The sequence below is a fragment of the Xenopus laevis genome, chromosome 1S (assembly GCF_017654675.1).
Source record: "Xenopus laevis strain J_2021 chromosome 1S, Xenopus_laevis_v10.1, whole genome shotgun sequence".
NCBI classification, from domain to species: domain Eukaryota; kingdom Metazoa; phylum Chordata; class Amphibia; order Anura; family Pipidae; genus Xenopus; species Xenopus laevis.
The window spans coordinates 182,447,024-182,461,086 of NC_054372.1; the positions used below are offsets into that span (position 1 = coordinate 182,447,024).

Genomic DNA, 14,063 nt, shown 5'->3' on the forward strand with positions numbered 1-14,063 from the left:
TGTATTTAAATTAGGGATTGGCCAAAGCAAAATTGGACGGGGGCATCACAGGCCCTCCTTGTGAAATCAAAAGCACTTGTTCTGGTGTCTGTGATCTCTGTTCAACACAGACTGACACTGGGCCCATGGGTGGTGGGCTAGAGGTAAGTACATAGAGAAGCAGGAAGTTGGCACCATTTTATCATTTGCAGCCACCATCCTCCCACCCAGTAGAATAACTAAGGTGAAAAAAGACACACATGCTTACTGGCAGAGGTTGGGCTGTAAGGGCACTTTAGCAGTCACAGCCAAAGTTGGAATGCTCCAAGAATGGGGAGCTAGGGCACAGGAATAGTGGAAGCAGTTTTAGGTCTGAGGCTAGGGGTAGCGTATATCAGTCGCTGTTAAAAGAGTAATGGGCAAAGCAGTACTAAACCCTAAAATGAATATGGTTAAAAATGCCATATTTTATACTCTGAACTTATTGCACCAGACTAAAGTTTCAGCTTGTCAATAGCAGCAATGATCCAGGACTTCAAACATGTCACAGGGGGTCACCATCTTAGAAAGTGTCTGTGACACTCACATGCTCAGTGGGCTCTGAGCAGCTGTTGAGAAGCTAAGCTTAGGGCTCGTCACTAATTATTCAGCAGAAAATGAGCTTCCCCTGTAATATAAGCTGATGCTACAGGTTTGCTGATTATTAAATTCTGATGCTAATTGCACTGGTTTCTGTGCTGCCATGTAGTAATTATGTGTATTAATTACTAATCAGCCTTATATTGTGACATTTCTATTCTATGTGTACTGTATATTGTGAGTGGGTCCCTAAGCTCAGTAAGTGACAGCAGCACAGAGCATGTGCAGTGAATCAGCAGAAAAGAAGATGGGGAGCTACTGGGGCATCTTTGAAGACACAGATCTTCACTACTAAAGGAAATTATTATTTAGAAGGCGCACACCCTATATTAATTTATTTCTGGGGTGCAGATCCCAAGGAGACCGCCCAAATGAAGCCTCCAAAAAGTGAATACACATATATAATTTAAGGATCGCACACCCAATTTTAAAATAACAAAAGTTTATTACATCAAAAATTAGACACTTACATATTTGACCCAACATTGGCCCAACGCGTTTCAACCACGTGAGTGGTCTTGATCAGGGGCAAATAATCCATAAATTACAAAAAAGAGTAAAACAGCTCCCCTACTAAAGGGCTGTGGTTGCCTTTGGCTGGTACAGAAGCCCAAAACATAATATACAACATTTGTAGCCTACTTATTTAGTTAGACTTTAGTTCTCCTTTAGGTACAAGGTGGAGCTATCTTCAGGGTTTCCAGTTAAGGTGGGGGAAGAGGTGATCTCCCAAAGAGAAGCCTTCAGTAGCTATTTGAGGAGATCACTTTTGGATTTACTGTAAAGGATAACTAAACCCTTAATTAAAAAACCCTACCCCCTACCTACATAGACCCCCCCTGCTTCCCCCCCAGCCTAGCTGTTACTCCAGGTAAGATTCAGGGCATCGGAGTTCACAGGCACCATCTTCTACTCTTCGGTAATCTTCGCGTCTTCTTCTGGCACTTCGGCAATTTCCATGACTTTTGTTGCATGTGCAGTTGTTGCTCCAACTGCGCATGCACCGATATGCTGCTCTCTTCCTGAAGATTACCAAAGTGAGGAAGATGGCGCCCGTGAACTCCGATGCACTGAATCTGCACAAGGGGTAAGTAAAGAGTTAGGGGCATTTACCAGGGATAACAGCTAGGCTGGGGGGGGAGCAGGGAGGGGGGTCTATGTAGGGTAGGGCGGTAGGGTTTTTTAATTAAGGGTTTAGTTATCCTTTAAGTTTGTGTTTGGCTAAGTGCAACATTATGCTATGGTTAAATGCTGAGACCGTGGATGTTAATTGTTGGGTGACAAGGAGGAGCCATGACTTGATGTTGCCCATGTTTTGGGAAAGGTGTCTCCTGACAAAGGCATTGGTCTCACAGCTAGTCCTTCCCCACTGTAGCTTTTATTAGGGGAGCAATCGTCATGACCAACATCCATTTTAAAAGGCATAAATATACTGTACCATTAAAGGGGTTCTTCACCTTCAAATACTTTTTGAAGGTGTTCAGTTGGTTTCAGATAGTTCCCCAAAAGATAAATACTTTTTCCAATGACTTTCTATTTGTTTCTATTCTTCTAAAATTAAAGTGTGAAATTAAATTTTTCACCTTCTAAAGCAGCACGGGGGGGGGTCGCTGACTCTTAAACTGAAATATATCAACTAATTGTATAAACTAAGGGGCCGATTCACTAACTTCTAGAATTTCGAAGTTTTTTTGGGCTACTTCGACCATCGAATGGGCTACTTCGACCTTCGACTACGAATCGAAGGATTCAAAGTAAAAATCGTTCGACTATTCGACCATTCGACCATTCGATAGTCGTACTGTCTCTTTAAAAAAACTTCAACCCCCTAGTTCGCCACCTAAAACCTACCGAACTCAATGTTAGCCTATGGGGAAGGTCCCCATAGGCTTTCCTAAGTTTTTTTGATCGAAGGATATTCCTTCGATCGTTGGATTAAAATTTTATTGTTCGATCGAAGGATTTTATCGATCGATCGAAGGAATAATCCTTTGATCGCTCGATCGTACTATCTGCGCTAAATCCTTCGACTTCGATATGCAAAGTCGAAGGATTTTAATTCCCAGTCGAATATCGACCCTTAGGGGCTGATTCACTATGGGTCAAATATCGAGGGTTAATTAACCCTCGATATTCGACTAGGAATTGAAATCCTTCGACTTCGAATATTGAGGTCGAAGGATTTAGCGCAAATGCTACGATCGTACGATCGAAGGATTATTCCTTCGATAGAACGATTAAATCCTTCGAATCGAACGATTCGAAGGATTTAAATCCAACGATCGAAGGAATATCCTTCAATCAAAAAAAGTTAGGCAAGCCTATGGGGACCTTCCCCATAGGCTAACATTGACTTCGGTAGCTTTTAGCTGCCGAAGTAGGGGGTCGAAGTTTTTTTTAAAGAGACAGTACTTCGACTATCGAATGGTCGAATAGTCGAACGATTTTTACTTCGAATCCTTCGATTCGTAGTCGTAGTCGAAGGTCGAAATAGCCCATTCGATGGTCGAAGTAGCCCAAAAAATACTTCGAAATTCGAAGTTTTTTTACTTCGAATCCTTCACTCGAATTTAGTGAATCGGCCCCTTAGTGAATCAGCCCCTAAATGTGGCATCTAAGGGGCAGATTTATTTTGAATTCGAATTGAAATTTTCAAGTTGGATTTTTCGTCAAAACTCACAAATTTGAGTTGGGAATAATCCAAACTCAATTTCAAATTCAAATTTGAGATTTATCATACTATGACCATGGGAACAACTCAAATTCGACTATTTGCCACCTAATACCAGCCGAGTTTATGTAGAAGTCAATTGCAGAGGTCTAACTCATTTGAAGATATGAGTTGCCTTCCTGGCAAGAAAAAACTTGATTTGAGTTCAGTCTAATTTGATTAAATAACCTCCCATTCGAGTTGTGAGTTTATTTGGATTTATTAGAGTAAAAACAAATTCACATGAATTCGAAATTTGGCCTTTGATAAATCTGCCCCTAAATGTAGCAAATTGTAACAGTTCCGAATGCTCCTGAATCAATGAGCTGTCAGACTAAAACCCCAGAGACGTGAACATTAAACTTTAAACTTTAAATTTTGGACGAACTTTAAAAAATAAAAATGGAAAGCAAGTCTTTGTTTATGGTGAACAATTTAAAAACAACTGAACTGAAAAAGTGTTTGGAAGATGAACAACCCTCTAATATACCATTAAACTATACGCCCCTGGCCAGGTTACCACCAAACACACTGACTTAACTAACCAAGCAGTCACACAAGAATTCACAAGGGTTCCTTTAATCTGTGATGTAAGTTGCAGGAAAAAAAAAGAAGAATGAAGTTAAAATGTGATTGATACTAAAAACAATTGCTGAGCGAAAGTTGCTCTGAGGACAAACTGATAGCTAGACTTTCAGTTGGAATAAACTGCTCACATCAAAGTATAATTGATAGGGGCTGGAGGGAGAGAGTGGAACCCAGCCAGAGACCCGCTCACACGCAGCCACTTGCTTTTAACACTGGAGCCTTTTCAGTGCCCGTACATTAATTTTATCTGCCTTCTGCCAAAACCACTAAAGTATCAGGCATCTTGTCAATGTTTTTCACTTTGTTTCCCAACAGAATGACACTTTCTAGCGTCTGCCCATAATATCAAATGTGCTAAAGGCAAATACATTATCCAGACAGACTGCAAACTTGTCACTGGGCCATGATTCTTTATATTCTATAAATATCCACAAGTGGTCATTTATGAACTCAAATGCAAAGTGAAATTGTGTCATGTTTTATACCCACAATGCAGTGTTTTTCTCCCATGATTTTGGATCTACCCAGTATCGGACTGGGATGCAAGGGGCCCACCAGAAAACCTTAGACCGTGGGCCCACCAGAAAACTTTAGGTCGTGATCCAAATTTCCAAACTATTATTCCTCCCCTCCTCACTCAACGTTTTTATCCTCTTGGGAGCCGATTCACTAACTTCGAGTGAAGGATTCGAAGTAAAAAAACTTTCGAAGTGTTTTCGAATTTCGAAGTGTTTTTTGGGCTACTTCAACCATCGAATGGGCTAGTTCGACCTTCGACTACAACTTCGACTTCGAATCGAAAGATTCAAACTAACAATCGTTCGACTATTCGACTATTCGATAGTCGAAGTACTGTCTCTTTAAGAAAAAACTTTGACACCCTAGTTCGCCATCTAAAAGCTACCGAACCCAATGTTAGCTTATGGGGAAGGTCCCCATAGGCTTTCCTAAGTTTTTTTGGTCGAAGGATAATCCTTCGATCGTTGGATTAAAATCCTTCGAACCGTTCGATCGAAGGATTTAATCGGTCGATCGAAGGATTATTCCTTTGATCGTTCGATCAAACTATTTGCGCTAAAATCCTTCGACTTCGATATTCGAAGTCGAAGGATTTTAATTCCCAGTCAAATATCGAGGGTTAATTAACCCTCGATATTCGACCCTTGGTGAATCGGCCCCTTAGTCTTTTATATCTACTTACTATAGTCTTCCATTATTACACATTTTTTTCCCATAAAGAAATAGGGAATGACCATGAAATAGACCAAATGGTTAGAAACAAGAGGTCCACTGACACCTGGGCCCACCGGGAGTTTTCCTGGTATCCCAGTGGGCCAGTCCGACACTGGATCTACCTTAGTTGCACAAGTACAACTAACAATTTACAAGTACCTTGTACTTGATCCAAACTAATTTATAATAAATCTGCATTGGAAGCAAAATCAGCCTATTGGGTTTATTTGGGGGCCCATTTACTTAGTTCGAGTGAAGGAATAGAGGAAAAATAGTTTGAATTTCGAATGGTCGAATATGGCTACTTCGACCATCGAATGGGCTACTTCGACCTTCGACTACAACCCTCGACTTCGAATCGAACGATTTGAACTAAAAATCATCGACCATTTGATAGTCGAAGTACTGTCTCTTTAAAAAATTCTTCGACCCCCTAGTTCGCCACCTAAAACCTACCGAGGTGCAATGTTAGCCTATGGGGAAGGTCCCCATAGGCTTCTTAACAATTTTCTGATCGAAGGAATATTCTTCGATCGATGGATTAAAATCCTTCCAATCGCTCGATTCGAAGGATTTAATCGTTCGATCAAATGATTATTCCTTTGATCATTCGATCGTAGGAATAGCGCAAAATCCTTCAACTTCGATATTCGAAGTCGAAGGATTTTACTTCGACGGTCGATTATCGAGGGTTAATTAACCCTCGATATTCGACCCTAGGTAAATGTGCCCCTACATGTTTACATGATTTTTTAGTAGACTTGAGGTATGAAAATCCAAATTATGGAAATTTGGAAAACTCAAGAACCTGAGCATTCTGGATAACAGGTCCCATACCTGTACTTGGGCAGACCCGAAACCCAACCACCAACAACTGCTGCAGACTATTTGCGCCTCACCAACCCAATCCCCCATCAGCCAATGCCCGCTCATTTAACCCCATAGTCACCAACTTCAGCCAAAGCCTACTCTTCTAGTGGTGCTGGAACATTTGCATGTCAGGTTTTTGGTAGGTCCTTAAAAAGGGTAGTTCACCTTCAAATTTAAGGACCAGTAACATCAAAAACATTTTTTTTAAAATTTGTTAGTATACATAGAAAAAAAAAACACCAAGACAAATTAAACTTTAAAATCGAAAAGCCTTTATTAAGAAATAACTTACTGAAATTCTGCTTCTCCTCCTCTTCAGAAAAGGCGACACAGCGACAATCCATCGTGTGGCCCTCGATTTCTCCTCCCAGGCTATCTCCTATAAGGAAGGCAGGGAGGAGAAATCGAGCACCGCACAATGGATCGCCAAATCTCTTTCTGAAGAAGAGCGCAAGCAGAATTTCGGTTAGTTATTTCTTAACAAAGACTTTGCGATTTAAAGTTTAATTTGTCTTGGTGGGTTTTTTTCGATGTATACTAAAGATTTTTTTTTTTAAAATGTTGATGTTACTGGTCCTTTAAGATCTAGTATGTTATGGAATAAGTAATTCTTTTTTGCAATTGGTCTTAATTTTTTACTTTTTTATTGTTTTTGAATTATTTGCCTTCTTCTTCTCCTTCTAACTTTTTGAAGTTTTCAAATAGGGGTCACTAACTCCAGAAGCCACAAACCTATTGCTCTGTGATGCTACACCTTTATTGATGTTGTTATGTATGTTCTATTACTTATCTTTCTCTTCAGGCCTCTCTTATTCTTATTGCAAAGTCTCTCCCACACCACTGCTTGGTTATTTGGACCACAGCAACCAGGTAGCTGCGGAAATTCCAATCTGGATATTTGCTGAACAAAAAGCTAAATAATTTGATAACCACACATAATTAAAAATTAAAAAAATAATTTTCTCAGTACATCACTTTCTACATCACACTATAAGTTAATTTAAAGGTGAACAACCCCTTTAAGAAATTCTAACAATTTAATGTGAAAACGCATATTGTTTTTATTAATTCTGGAAAATTATACTGTAGGGATATAGGCGCCTCTTCACAGTGCTTTATTGCTCCTGCACGCTAAAAGAATTATGAGGAAGCTATGATTCGGGAAGACTATTCCCAAATTGTTGTAAATAGGGTAGTTACACTGACAAACTAGATCCTGTATCAGTTGTCACCTTAATGTTAATTTGGGTCATACTCCTTTCTCTTTTGCATAGGGAACTGATAATGTGATCCAAAATGAATTTAGGTACAGAACTGGAGTTGGGTACCTGAGATTAAGGATTAGCCAGGGAAAGATCCACAGTCACAATGTTCTTAAAGCAGAAGTCTAAAGCTCCACAGAGGAGGAGTACTAGTGGGGTTACTACCCCCATGATAAACATCAGTCTAAGATTTCAAGAGTTTAAGAGGCCGATTCACTATGGGTCAAATATCGAGGGTTAATTAACCCTCGATATTCGACTAGGAATAAAAATCCTTCGACTTCAATATCGAAGTCGAAGGATTTAGCGCAGATAGTTCGATCGAACGATCGAAGGATAATTCCTTTGATCGAGCGATAAAATCCTTCGAATCGAACGATTCGAAGGATTTTAATCCAACGATCGAAGGAATATCCCCCGATCAAAAAAAGTTAGGCAAGCCTATGGGGACCTTCCCCATAGGCTAACATTGACTTTGGTACCTTTTAGATGGCGAACTAGGGGGTCGAAGTTTTTTTTAAAGAGACAGTACTTCGACTATCGAATGGTCGAATAGTCGAACGATTTTTACTTCGAATAGTTCGATTCAAAGTCGTAGTCGTAGTGGAAGGTCGAAGTAGCCCATTCGATGGTCGAAGTAGCCCAGAAAAAAACTTCGAGATTCAAAGTTTTTTACCTTCGAATCCTTCACTCGAAGTTATTGAATTGGCCCCTTAGTGTGTTGGACAGTAATCCATGCTCTCAAAATGCCATTTGTGGGTCAAAATAGCATTAAAATACACTTTCAACTGTTTCTGTGATATTAGGGATTATAAAGATTATAAGTGTTGTGACATCACTGATGAATTAGTAATGCCCCCAGCTAAAATGTATAAGAATTTAATGCAGATTGTCAAACTTGCAGTCTCTGATACCAGGATCCTGGGAGATGTACAGCTTAATTGTCGGCTGAAGGAACCAGGGTCCTATAATCTTTAAAATGGCATTAACTGGCAGGATACCAGAGACTTTAGCTACCAATTAAGCTGTTTCTATCTCCTACATTTGTTTTACATTTACAGATGAAGAAACAATTCCACCATATCTTATTAAGCTTCGCCTTAAGGGACAAATTTACTAAGAGGCGACGGCTTCCTAGGCAGAGCAACACTTTGCCAGGCGAAAATTTGCTTAGACAACGCTAATTCACTAGCATGGCAAAATTGCGCTAGCAAGCAGAGCGAAGTTACGCTGGTGTTGGCTAATTTGCACACGGCGGGAAGTTAAAGTTGAATGGACGTATATGTTGCAAATACAAATACATTACATTACACAAGCCCAGGGAACCTTAATAAAATAAAATAGAGTTGTTATATTGCCCTACACATGAGCCCACTGTATAGTTTATGATCCATATGTTAGGAAATTTAGGGGGGAAGCCGGTTACCCCAAAATGTTTACGCTCTTTTTGCAGCCCTGAAAAAAGCAAATGTTCAATGTTCAACTAAATTTTGAGGATGTTTTACCTACTCTATTGCACTTCGCTTTGTCTGTGGTGGCGAAGGCAAGTCTGGCGCAAGAGGTAACGTTCAGTAAAATCCGCATCTTAGTGAATTTGCGCAATTACATCCCTTCGCCAGAGCACAACTTCGCCTGACGATTGAGTGCGAATGAGCACCAGTCTCTTTTGCTAGCGAAGTTACACCTGCGCCTGTAAATCGGCAAAGTACCGAAATGACGTCAAGCTGGCGAATCGTTAGCTATTCACACTTTAGTAAATTTGCCCCAAAGTTTAAGAAGAATGAAGCCAGTTAATTTTATCTGTGAACTGCTAATAAATAACCAAACTAACAGCAAAACGAAAGCAAAACTATTTAACCAGTGATATTAACAGCCAACACATTCTCTAATGACTTTAAAGGGCAAGTCCTTAGACTGAACAAGAAAAATATTGTTTACATCAAGCTTAAATGAAATCTCATGGTGAGTAATGTCTTTAATAATCATTTCTCCTTTGAGAAGATAAAAATCTAGTTTCATTATCTTTCTTTAAAAGAAAACAAAAGACTGTTTCTGAATTTATGCCAAATCAAGATAAATGCACAGGAAAGCTGGAAAAATATAAAATGTAATTGCATTGAAAAAAAAACCCATGGAGTTAAGGTATATGCAATAGCCTGCACTACCCATAGGGCATGTTTTTGGGCAAGACCAAGATAACCCTTTGTACTCGCTATACATTTCATTAGCAAGCGATCAGCAGTGTTATTGCCCTTATAAATAAGGCCTAGATAATTAGTTTTGCCTCTCTGTAATTGTTAGTTTGTTTAAAACTAGGCAATTTTAAGAAGAGTATATAAATATGATTAAAGCATAAGCAGGGGCTGTAAGAGAACTCACTCACATTGGTGTCTGTGCCGGCGGCCAATGCCAGTTTGAAGGCAGCAAGCCAAGACCATAAGAAATACAGATGGGAATTATATAAGGGCGGCTGGCAGAGAAAGGCAAGAGGGCGAAAGCTAACTGCTACTCTTGTAACTAGACTGCTGGCTTTTCCAAAGCAATATCATTCAAGTGTTCAGTTTCAGATACAAGCCTGTAATAATGTTTTAGGTCAATCGCCCAGCGGCTCAGTCCTCAAATAATAAGAATCTCTTGCCACTTTTAGTTTCTACATGTGTAAAACTCTGCACAGCACAGAGGTTGTACGAATTTAGCCTTTGCCTTTAAAGAAGCAAAGTTCCAATCCAGGGGGGGTGCCAAATGTTAGGGCACCCCCCCCCTATGATTGTAATGACTTACCTGATACCCAATGCTCCTGTTAGTGGAAAAGTGCAACTGCTTGGGGCATTTGTGATCAAGTGATCCTCTTACCCTTCTTTCTTCAATAAACAGTACTATTAATATTGGAAGGCAAATATGTACTACAATGAATAATTGGGCCCTGTATATATTGATATGCGTCATTGCCACCATAAAAGAGTGTGGAGTTTATGAAGATCATTGGCTTATATTGGTAAAGTCTAGTGATGGGTGAATTTCTCCCATTTTGCTTCGCCGAAGAATTCTCAAATTTCCTGCGCCGCCAGCGACAATTCCGCAATTCTGACGCCCATTAAATGGGCGCCTAGAATTGTCTCCAGCGTCCGAATCATCTTCGGCGTCAAATATATTTTTGCCGGCAAATTTTCCTGCCAATTTTCCAAATTTATTCACGTAAATTCGCCACAAATTCGCTCCTGGCGAATAAATTCGCCCATCACTAGTAAAGTTCCATGCCAATTATTTATGGTGGGTAACCCCTGAATTATACAAATTTTTACATTTATATTATGTTGTACAGATCTATTTTACTTTAGGCCTACTAGGCCAAAATTGATATTGCATGTAGTGAAAAGGACCATTTTATGTTTGATCACTTCACATGAAACAGAAAGAAATTCTGTTTACTAAAACCATCAGAAGAGTGTGCTGATCAATAAATGTGCTGTATGTCTGCTCTGCTTAATCAAAGGGTAACATAGCAGACATAATATGACGATTAACAGTTTGGGTATCAGGCCAATAGCTGAGGCCCAATGGGGAGGATGATACTGAAGCTGGAATGGATGGATCATAGATGATGCAAGAAGAAATCCATCCATCAGTCATCTTGTAATCATAATCATAAATTCCCTATGATATAAAAGGCATGAAGTTTTATGTCCTAGACATCAAACACTATGAAGAAAGTAGTCATGTGTCTTCTCTTGCTAGGGTATATGGAGACATCTAGTCTAGTGCATGAAGCTTCATGCTCGCACAACAGATTTAAGTTTTTTTTAATTCATTTTTTTGCCGTTGAATTGAGTTTTAATGGCTTTATGGGCAGATTCTAGTATATTTAACCAAAACTTAGAAACTTAGGATGAACATGGTTCCACCTCCTAACTCTTTATGGGCTGGTACATTTAGTATGGGAGTACTTAAACAATGGGGATCACTGGTGACTGCCCTCATTCATCCTGCCCTACCTTACTCAGTATGATATAATGAGAAGGGTGGGTTTCCAGTGTTGGGGAATTAAAGCCTCCATGAATTACTGAAATAAGAGCCCCAGACTTTGGGCCAGAATCAATTCAGTGAAAAATCGTGAAAACTCATGGCCGAGATTCAATTTGAGATGCAATTAAATTAAAAAAAAACTTATTTCACTGTTTATCATGTGAGAATTCTATTGAAGTCTGTGGGAAAATCTGTATTGGAGAAATGTTTTTTTTCTCCTTGAATTGAATCTCGTCGGTGAGTTTTCACATAATAAACCATGAGATAACTTTTACCCCCACTGAATTTATCTGGCCCTATATGTCATATTACAGGTTATCTGCTATAAATTGGTCTCCCTTCAGCTTCCAGTCAATACAGCCATGTCTCATCCTTCCTTGAGCTGGGCAATATCTGCACCCCTACTCTTCTTTCAGCGCTGGTTGCCAATCAGCAAATATACATTTGAAAGGGGGCCGAGAGTGACATTGCATGACTCAATGAAGATGAGGCATTGCTGCTATGAATGCAAAGTATTCTGGGTATTGGTCACCTCTACAAAATAGGTGAGTGTTAAGGTTTAGATTTTCCTTAAGGCCCTCTCATATTTATTATCCAGTCTATATATACTACTGCTTGGTTGCTAAGGACAGTAACCCTCGGAAAAAGAGAACTATTTCAATACTCATTCTGAAGAGCTGCCTAGCACCAAACTATTAAAAAATTAATGAACCTGAGCAAATAATCTTAACATAATCTTGGGGTTATTTACTGCAGGACAGGGCGTAGCATGGGTGCAATCTACCATGATTTTTGCCTTACAGAAAAATTGGCAGAGGTCTCTGCATTCCAAACCTGCATTCCCTCCATGAATACAGTGCTACCTGCATTCTTCAGCACTCTATTCATGAGGGGTGGGCAGAAGGAGGCAGGGAGATGCCCCCAACTCCTGTATCCCAACCAATAGAAACCGCTACCTGAGTGCAACTATTTTTAATTGAGCACAGCTATTACACTTCTGGAGTCAAAGTTATTCACCCTACATCATACTAAAAGTTAAATCTTTAAGTTAAATTAAAGAAAACATCCATCTTTAGTATTTCTTGTGGTTCTTCCTTTATATCCAGTTGCAAGAGGACCACCAGATAATTTATATTTCCTGCTTTATTTAGCTCAGTAGTTCAACCCCACAGGTACTGACTGCTCTGACTTCTTTCCTGGAATGACCGATGTGCCAATCAACCAAATTCCATAGGTCCGGCCTGTGATACTATATGAAGGCTGGCTAATGAAGGACACATCTACTTTCAGAAGCCATAAAACCCCGTAGCCATACTACTGTGAAATGCATATGCTTTGTTCTCAAAAGCTGCACTGATGTATATGCATAATTAAGATATAGTTCAACCAAGGCATCAGATGGCACTGAAGCTGGTTGTAATGAGGATGAAGATGATGAAGAACACTAGTGGGTGATCATGGTAATAGGCCATGATGTGTCTGTAAGAGATTGCTTCCAGCCCAGGTGTTCAGTCCAGATGCTGTTTTGTTTCATTCTCAGTCAGACTGATTCTTTTCTGAATTTAATTTGCAGTCTCCTCTTTTGAAAGCAACAAAGAAGCACGGTGCTTTAAATGTCATTACTCCCCACATAGAAATCAAGTCTGAAAGAATCTCCATCCCTCTGCTAAAACAGCGAAGGAACGATGGCAGTCGCTACTCAGAACGAGCGAGAAATTCTCATTTTAATCTGAAAGGGGCGGCTACTTTATTTGGTATTTGCCATCATACGGAATCATTTTAAAAAAAAAAAGTAATTTGCAACTGGACTTTTATTGCTGTCAATAAATAAAATTTATATAGATAGTTGCGGCAATAACCTACTGATTATATAAGCAATATCCAGAGCCACATAGGACTGCACGCTTCAACCAGATTCTCAATAAAAATGAAAACATGGTCTGCTGGGACAGACTGCTGAAGAACACACACACACAACTAGTTAGTCCAGTGTTTCAAAGTGATGTGGCTTAGAAAGAGCTGCCAAGTTTGTTTTATTAAAAAATTGGGCAATCTGACCATGATTTACTAACACAGTGAATGCACTTGTTAGATCACTCCAGCACGGGTTACACTTCTAACCCCTTCCACTCAAGGATGAACCATTTGTTGGTTTTCTAAGGATGGTTTGTGTGCTCAGCGTGGTGCAAATCCCCCAGAGAAGTGCTAGTCATACTTAACCACATAATAAATAATCAAAAGGATTAGGCCAGGTGCCACAATAGAAAAAATATTCAGGAATGAGAACAGCAAAATGAACAGGACTCTCACACTTGGGTTGAAACAGCAACAATTACAAAGACAACTCCTCCGCAGTCTTCCATTGAAACACACTGGTACCCTAAAACTGTCCGTAGTCGCAAAGATAAAGTCGTATGAATTCAAGGTTCGTATGACTTTTGGATCATATTGGAATTGTCCCCACATTTAAATTTTTTTTATATACAGTTATGGGATCCATTATCCGGAACCCAGTTATCCAGAAGTCCGAATTACAGAATGGCTGTCGCCCATAGACTCCATTTTATCCAAATAATCCAAATTTTTCAAAATGATTTCCTCTCCTTTTTTCTCTGTAATAATAAAACAGTACATTGAACTGGATCCAAACTAAGATATAATAAATCCTACTGGGTTTATTTAATGTTTACATGATTTTCTAGTAGATTTCATGTATGAAGATCCAAATTACGGAACGATCCGCTATCTAAAAAACACCT

At 39.5% G+C, this 14,063-nt stretch overlaps 1 protein-coding gene across 2 annotated transcripts in view; it reads right to left on the minus strand.

The window, feature by feature from the left end:
* The window catches only part of parp8.S (poly(ADP-ribose) polymerase family member 8 S homeolog), a 169,619-nt gene that overhangs the window by 57,878 nt on the left and 97,678 nt on the right, over positions 1-14,063 (minus strand). The gene's annotated exons all lie outside the window — the stretch shown is intronic.